The sequence below is a fragment of the Halyomorpha halys genome, unplaced genomic scaffold (assembly GCF_000696795.3).
Source record: "Halyomorpha halys isolate HHAL.00 unplaced genomic scaffold, Hhal_1.1 Scaffold682.1, whole genome shotgun sequence".
Lineage (NCBI taxonomy): Eukaryota > Metazoa > Arthropoda > Insecta > Hemiptera > Pentatomidae > Halyomorpha > Halyomorpha halys.
This window is the reverse complement of record NW_027106326.1, coordinates 160,210-169,590: the sequence shown is the minus strand read 5'-3', so window position 1 is coordinate 169,590 and position 9,381 is coordinate 160,210. Positions and strand designations below refer to the sequence as shown.

Genomic DNA, 9,381 nt, shown 5'->3' with positions numbered 1-9,381 from the left:
AAACTAAATAAATAATAAATATATAAAATAAATAAAAACCGCAACCCTGACCATCTCATAATTAAATCACTATAGTGTTAAATTAGCAGCTGCCCATAATGCAGGTTCCAATTGCCACTAATGCTAAGTGCAAAATTCGAAAAATAATTCATTTTATAAATGGAAAGGGGATTTAATTTGGTACTGGTAAGTCTTCATACAAGGTTTAATATTATTTTCTGGGATTCCATATTTTACAAGCAATGTTCATATTATTTCCCTGTTGACAAGTCAAAAGTTCTCTCTAATTCTATGAAAATCATATATAAGGGGTTTTGCCTTTCCTTGTTTTGTGCTATTATTAAGTCCTTGGAATTTATAAGATATGCCACTTCTGAAACCTTATTACTCTTTTGTTAACCTTTTATCTATATACGTCGCGTCTATATCTTTAATCCTGTTCTTTATTATCCTAGATATCAAGAACAATGTTATTCATCTCCACTTATGGCCTTTCAGTATCTCTTTTTTTTGGAACCTTTACAAGTTTGGACCTTGTGATTTTTTGCTTTTAATCTAAATTGGTGCATCCGAAATTTCTTCCTTATTTGGAGGGTCAAAACAGATTTCTGTAGTGTCATTGGTTGGTACATCTGCACTTATTATTAATGCATTATTTCCATATATTGGTATTTCTGTTAAGGATTCCCTTGAAATGAGCTTTCCACCTTCGCAATTTTTTCTCCATCATGGTCAAGATTAGTCATTGCCTTATTTTTTAATAGCCTATTTTTCTAAAAACTCTTCCTCCCTTGCAAGCTAGTGATTTTGTACAGTTCTCTATTATCTTCCATTTCGCTGCCTTTTCTTTGTCTTTTGCTAAATTGTCTACCCATTTTCTTTTGTCTCTCCTGACACTTTTTTTCAATTTTTTATTAAAATATCTGTACTTCTGCCTGTTCTGTTTGTTCTCCTTTTGACTAGGTTTATTTCATTATTTACTGACCTCCAGTCTTCAATTTATTTACCTGTTTCTTCAGAGAACCAATGTTTTCTCTGAAGGTTTCTGAAGGCTAAAATCTCTTGACATGGGTCTTTGAAAGGAACTTTAATTGTAGTCCAGGAGTCTTATGGTTTTGTTATTGTCTAAATTAAGCTCTTGATCCTTATTTTTTGATTACATATAAGAATTGTTGACCATAACTGAATATGTAGAAGATGGTCAGAGGTGCGGTCAAAAAGGAATAAAAAAAGAAATAGTTTTCTAATATTTATTTGCCGACGTTTCTCCCCTCTTTGCAGTGCTTGGTCAGGGCTAAAAAAGATACAAAACAACTAATATGTTGGCAATGTAAGGTAATAAGATGACAATAAAGTAAACTAAAGTATGGTTACAATTATGTAAATATAAATGAGAAATAATATAAAAATGAACAAAAGGAAATTATATATACATATTCAAATACTTAGTAAAGTTAAAATAAGAATGAAGTAGAACCGAATTGAACACTCTGAATGCTTAAATAATACTGTCATTTATTTTCACCTTCCACATAGGTTATCAGCTGTTATTACAATGGTTGTTCGATAATAGTACTTATCCTATACACTTCTTACCATGTAAACTACTTATCACTCCCATCCCAGTTCCCAAAGTGAACTTTAAGTTCCTTAAATAAAAGACATAAAACATAATAATAAAGAAACTAAAGAATAATTCCTTAAGCTAAAGTGTACGAAATGAACATGAAAAACAAAACAACCTATAAATCCTACTATATATACATATTATAATAATGACGAGAAAATCATATAACAAAATAACAGAGCTAATTAGACTGAAAGAAAGGGAGAAAAAAATTATGATTTTACATGGCTGGACCTAGAGGGATGCTAAGGTGCCGTAAGTGGGTATGCCTAACCCTCTGAGCACCAGTAATCTCCTGGATGGAAACTATGTTGTGTTTTTGGAGCGCTACCACTTTGAAAGGCCCTTCATAGCACTGATCCCCCTTGCGAAGGCTGAATGATGGTTGACAATATACCATCTTACCCAATGAAACTTTGTGGGATTCATCTCCGTCAAGGAAATGCGATTCGTCATGGAAAGTTTTTCTTTGAAAAGTCTGGAGTGTGCACCCGCTAGGAAATGTCGGCTAGTTGCCTATGCTTGTGAATGACAGTGTCTCTTAGATGTGTGTATGCCGTTGTGAGCAAATCTCCCCTTCTTCGTTCTGGGTGGCCAAATACAACTTCTACTGGTGTAAATCCTGTGGCAAAATGAATTGTGTTATTGTATGCCAACACCGCTCTAGGCATTGCTGCAGTAGCTTCTAGTCCCTTATGTAACTGAAATAAAAACCGAAGATGTTTCCCTAGAGTATTGTGTTGGCATTCAATGGACTTGCACCCTTGTGGTTTCTCATGGGAATTAAAATGCCATTTTATGTTAAACTCAGAACATTCTGTGATGATACGAGCGTTTCGAATTTCCCTCCCTCTGTCAGACGGAAAGGTTTGTGGTACCCCATAGCACGACATCCAGGCAAACATACCCTCCCAAACGGCATCAGATGTTTTGGTTGGCAAGAAATATGCCATAGCTAATTTACTAAAGTTTTCTAACAAGGTTAGCCAATGTGAACCCTCCCATGTAAAAATGTCAACCTGCATGTCTAATAGCTGCGAATTTGGGGTATGTATGATTTCTGGATGCATATTAATAAGATATCTATCGTATTTGGCGCGGTGACATACTGTACATGCCTGCAAAACATCCTTAATTGAATGACATATTTGGTGCCAGTAATACCTTTGACGTAATGCGGTGAGAGTTTCAGGTATCCCGCGATGGTTAGTTTTTCCTTCATTGTAGGCTTTAACTAACTCTTTTTGGCCCTCGGGATCTTTTATCTTTTCCTCGATTTTAGAACATGAAATGGTATTTCTATCAGATCCTATTCTCTCTTTTTCCAACAGGTGCTTAATACGATCTAAGATGGTTTTATTTCCAACTTACATGTAATATGTTTTGCAAGGTTTGGTTAAATCATTGATTATGCGGATGACTTCTTCTGATGTAACCGAGGGAACGGTCCATATAGTTACAATATTGTGCCTGTCGGATTTAAGTAATCCGAATTTCTCAGTTATTTTTTGGTTTTATATAAAGTCGGGGTCGGGGGTCTCATTTTCTGATGCCCCCCCTGCCGCAGACACCGAAAGACCCTGAAGACACTGCGACTGCAATGCCACCTCAGTCTAAGCACCATGGAAGCTAGGACCTGGCCTGCCCCTACCATCACACCAGAGTCTAGGACACGCTGGCCAGCCATGGAGGAAGAAAGACGTGTTTTCTGACACCGGGCGAAGATCACATGATTTTCACCATATTCGCCCACAGCAAAACCTGTAGGAGGAAAGCGGCAGAAAGAGGACATCACCAGATAAGCCAAAGTCCTAAAATATGAGATCACCTCATGTTCTGTTATTCTCTTATCTAATCGAAATAATTATCAAACTAACGCACTAACCCAAATTGCCCCTCCAGGGAATTAACTTTTAAACTAGAGAAAAATATATGCATGCTAATGAGCAGAAAGTCTCACAAATTGTCAGCCCCCTTTCCACATTAATTATTATAATTTTAAAATACACTCGGGATACCTGAAGTATAGTAGGAGCAGGTCCCGATGTAAACAGTGCCTGCCATACCTAGTATGTTCTGTCGCAATGTACCTTCCGTTTTTGTTTTCAAAATAATCTGCCCTTTATGTTGGTTGACTGTGGTATCAGATTCGTTGAGTTGTGTATGGTGGATTCCAGGGGGACTACATCAGCATCGATTGTATTCTCCTCATCATGGAATATATTATCTCGAGCAACATGAGCGGGGCCTGCATCATGGATAAGGTTTTGAGCCCTCGAAAGCCAATCTGCGACGTTTTGTGAGGCTTTTTTGGTGGATAATTTGAAAGTTATAAGTACGCAGCTTTTCTTTCCAGCGTCTGACTCTAGCTGATGATTTTTTAAGGCCATCTGTCCAAAGTAACGGTTTATGATTGGTGCGTAGAGTAAAACACTTATCAAACAAATATGGGCGAAAATGGTCGACTGCCCTGACGATGGCTAACAGTTCGCGCTCCAGCTCGCTATATCTCGACTCAGCATCCGACAGCTGTCTGCTGGCAAAAGTTATCGGCCTTTCGCTAGCATCTGTTGTCAATATAAATTCATTTTGAAAATCTGGAAATGCTAGCACCGGTTCTGGAATTAGAGCTTTCTTGCACCTATGAAAGCTTTCCAAATGTTACTCGGTAAAGTTAAAGGATCGACCCTTCATTAAGACCTGAGTGAGTGGTGAGATTATATTAGCTGTTAGGAAGAAACTTACGATAATAATTTGTCATCCTGAGAAAACTCTTAAGTTCCTTTTGGTTAGCTGGTGGATTTACTCGCACAATGGCTTCTACCCTGGCCGAATCTGGTTTCACTCCTTGTTTGGATACAAGGTATCCTAAAACTTTTATTTCCTCCTGAAAAAAATGTGATTTCTCCTTTGACAACCTTAAACCAAATTCCCGAATTCATTCAAATACCACTTTAAGGTGGACTATGTGCCAAGATGGGGAAGGGCTAAAGACTATATGGTCATCCATGTTTATTTGGCAATAGTCTTCTCCTAGCCCATGTAAAAACTCATCCATTAATCGCTGGAATGTAAGAGGTTCGTTCTTAAGTCCAAATGGCATTCGTGTTAATTCGTAATGCCTTAGCCAAATGTAAATGCTGTTTTCTCTTAAACCTCATCCCATATTCTCACTTGATGATAACCGGATTTGAGATCAAGGGTAGAAAAAACACGAGCTCCCACTAAACGATCTAGCATTTCTTCAAGTCTGGAAAGGGGATACTGTACCTCTACAGTATTCTCGTTACATTTTCTGTAATCAATCACTTGGCGATACGAGGGGAGCGATCAGCCTGTGAATCCTACTTCTTTTTCTCGACAATCCACTAGTGGCTACTGAACGGTATTATCCCTTGGTTAAGAAGTTCGCTTATTTGGTCGTTGATTATTGCTATCATTGACTATGGGTAACTCCGGCCCTTTGTATAGGAAACTTTGTTTTCTTTAAGAGTTATCTCATGCTTGATCTTCCCAGTGGCCGGTAGGGGGCAACCCCCCTTGTAAAATATATCTGTAAATTCAGAAAATAATAACTCAACATTGGGTACCTGTACAAGAACAACCTTTACATGATGATCATTTCCATTAGTTTTTAGTCTCCTATGATACGCTTTATTTCCCAAGATCATTTTCAGTGTTCTCGGCTACCCTGCATTTGAAAACTGACCTTATCCAGAACATCACACCCCATCAAAATGTCATATTGACTTGTTAGATCTTCCAACACATGGACTACCGCCCCGATTATCACCCCAGTGAGGTTCTCGATATCCCATTCGTACTCCTCAGTACTCTACAAGGGCCACTCAAAGTGATAACAGAACATCTACATACTTTTAATCTGTAGGCTTCATCCAGCTCCTTCATCACCCCTCTACTAATCAAGGAACTGGTACTCCCAGTATCAATAAGCGCTTTAAATCGATCACTCTGCCCTTGCACTATGGGCAACCTCTCCCACACTCCATACACATTGTTTATTAGCTCTCATCTGCGTGGGTTGCCCTCGTCTCCTCAGATGGTAGCTTCCTGCTTCTGGTCTGCTCTTTTTGACTATAACTCTTGTCTGCCTGTTCATTTTATTTTATTGACACCTTTGCCCAAATAGACTTACCTTCTTCGTCACTGAACTCTTATCTGAATATTCCTCAGAACTTGACGTTGGAACATCTATGTGAGGTCTTGTTCTGTGAGTGTTCACTTTCAATGTTTCTGGAGCTGAGTTCCATAAGTAAATCCAAGGACATGCCCTTGCGATATGACCCTTGTCCCCACATTCAAAGCACTTGGCCAAAGGACAGTTTGCTTCAATGTGGCCTTGACGATTACATTCATATGTCATAAATTATATCTTTTACTACATTCAAAGTAATTTTTTTTGTTAACAATCTTTTGAAAATTCATACTGTTCATAGTTTCTATTAATGCCAAATAATAATTTGCTCAAACAAGAATTTGTTTGCTAATCCATTAGTCAGTATAGACTTGAGCAGTATAAAGTTTTTCTTTGTTATTATAACTTTATTTTTTTATTTTTTCTCTTATATTAATCCATGTTTAGTTTTGGTCTATTGTCTACCTCTATTAATTTTTGTGAAAGGAAGGTGCTTGAAGAAAGTCCTAAATAATTCATTATTTCATTTGCCAAAATTATTCCCAGAATATTTCCAAAACAAGTATAAAAACAATAAAATAAAAGATAAATAAAATAATGTATTGGACTGCCTAGATAGAGAACTGTAGGGAAGGAAATTGAAATAAATAAATGTTCTTGCAGCAAATAAATAAAAACGGAAGAGTACTGTGTGGTCAGAAGAGAGAAAGCAAAGGAACGCAGAAATGATGAGAAGATACTGGGAGAGAAGAAGAGAGAAAGTGAGAAGGAAAAAGTAATGATATTCCTGTGGTCTTGAAAGACCGTTCCGTGAAAAAAAAATCTATTATTGTGAAGATAAATTTTTCTCTCTTTATAATGTTGTATGTCTTTTAATAATCAAAAAGGTTTACTAGGTGTGGGAGTTCATTTAAAAAACTTGTAAATGTTTTATTGGATTTAATTTTTTTTTGTTAAAACTACAATTATTAGTAAATTTAGTTATTATAACAGTCGTGGCTATTGTTTAGAACATAAATTTTGTGTTGTAAATATGTATCAAATTATAGTGAAATGCGAATTGGTTTTATCGAACTATATTTTTAATTTATTTGTATTTATATGTAAAGATGTTATATTTGAATTGTAATTATTTTATGTGTATTTGTAAGCAGTCAGTAACTCAGAGGCAGTTTTTTACCAAAATTAAAAAAAAAAATTTTTTTTTAAAAAAATGAGTTAGCTCATCTTCTTGTATGCCATTTAATACATTCCGTTTCACCCTTCCTATCAAAGACACCCTCAATTCCATGGCATCTAGAGCATCCACCAATCCTGTTTCAATTCTTGCCTCTATCAGATTATGAATCTGATTTCCTCTCTTAAAAAAAAATGGTTAAGGTGCCCTAATTCTCCACCAAATCTTTCTAACTCTGAGGCAGCATTTTTTAAGTGTGTGGTGGTAGCCATCTTCACCCTCGTCCATTCTAGTTATATTAACTCAGAATTGTTATTAACCACCTGAGTGATCGGTGGATTGCCAGTAAGTAGATTAGTGTTCTTTTCACTAGCCTGCTCCATAGGTTCACTCTGTTCGACCATGGTAGTGCCCTGAGATTAAATAAATGGCCCTACAGTGTCTAACCAAAATCGTGATAACTGTATCTAAGCAATAACCTATAACTAATCTCACCTCTCTTCTAATACACGGTATCTGTTTTGAGATTATGTATGGACTTCATAATTTTTTTTTTTCAAACACTAACACGACTTACTTAATTTTCCTAAGTTTTTGCACCAGTTAAAATAAGAAAGAAGTAGAACCGAATTGAACACTCTGAATGCTTGAATAATACTGTCATTTATTTTTATCTTCCACATAGGTTATCAGCTGTTATTACAATGATTGTTTGATATTAGTACTTATCCTATATATATATATACACGTCTTATCATATATATATTGTAATAATTAGAAATTATTTTAATAAAAATAAAAAGAATTTTAATAGTTTTCACTTTATTCTTATATCTTAAGTATAGTTTTGAAGATGATCAGGTCAACAAAAAAGATTAAATATTAAATAAATATGATAATTTTTATTTCATTATATATAATAGTATAGACTCTTAATCTCAGGGCGGGTTTCTAGGCAATCAGTACAGATACTTTACTACTAATAACATTTAATTAAATTAATATCTCTTTTACAGATGTATTTAATTTTAGGTAGAACAAAACTAACCAATTTCATAGAATCTTCTTTTGATGATTTTCTCAACAAACTAACACTGCCTGTTGGCAATCTTTCGAACTACTGTTGGCAACTAACAAAACAAAGCATTGGTCTTCTTACAGTTTTTTACTCACTTCTCATCCACCAAAGTGTGATGTTTTTAATCCAAACAAGAAGTCCCTTTTTCTTCTTGTGGGACTCTTCGACGTCTTCTTTTTTCAAGATGTCTCCCTTGATCTAGACAAAAGGTGATGAGGACCTCCTCATCCAGGAAACATCATTTCCCGCCCGTGCCTAAGCAACGAACGAATTTCACGAACCGTGATCTTTCTCTCGATGTTCAAAGTGAACATTGATTGTAGCACAACAGTTTTGAGTTTTTGCATGTCATTTTCTTTATGAACATTATTCTTTAACACTTATTCTTAACTTCAATTTTTACTTTAATGTATTGTAATTTCAATTATGATGGGAAGTTAAAATAAAGTTTTTAAAATATTTGAATCTTCTCGACATGGCTGTGATTCAACGGCCGATAGTCTAAAATTTCGACACCAGTTAAATGTTTGCGAGCACAAAGGCTAAAAAAGAGAAAAGGGAGAGAGAAATGACCAACTTAGTTGTTACTCAAAGACTGATCTTATTGTGTTCTGTACCTCTGTATATACATCTTCAATCCACTGATCTACTCGATCATCTGACATAGAAATAACAGCAACTAATGTTGTAACTTATTAGAGCAGAGGGCCTATTGTACGCCGTCCCTCCTCTGCTCAGAGCATGCCAATTGCCTTTGCGAATCTGGATATTGTGTACGGATCCACTGTCTTGCAAAGTTTGGGGTCCAAGATGCGATCCTTACCGAAGATAAGGAATGTTGTCCTTGCTACTGCATCATATCTACAAATGAAGTGGTAGGCAATCTCATCATCCTTTCTGCAGAACCTGCAAACAGAGAGTCCACTGTCCTCAGTCCCATTTTATAGAGATGCTTATTCAACTGACAGTGTCCCGTATATAAACCTGTCACCCATCTTAAAGTATTTCTGTCCATATTAAGAAGAGTGTTACTTCTTCCAGCTTCTAGGTTCAAAACTGCTTGTTTAATGATCCTGCTTGTAGCCATTATTTACAAAAAATGAGAGATAAAAAAAAAATTGAAAATGAAAAAACACACAAAAAAAAATTACTCCTGTATCTAATGTTCCCGGTAGTCTAAAATTTCGACACCAGTTAAATGTTTGCGAGCACAAAGACTAAAAAAGAGAAAAGGGAGAAAGAAATGACTTACTCAGAGACTGATCGTTTATTGTGTTCTGTACCTCTATATATACATCTTCAATCAGCTGACTAAGGCTGTAATATATATATATATATATATA

General features: G+C 35.9%; 1 protein-coding gene across 3 annotated transcripts in view; it reads left to right on the top strand.

The window, feature by feature from the left end:
- Crk (Crk proto-oncogene, adaptor protein) overlaps window positions 1-9,381 on the top strand; it is a 57,005-nt gene that overhangs the window by 31,381 nt on the left and 16,243 nt on the right. The window lies entirely within an intron of this gene.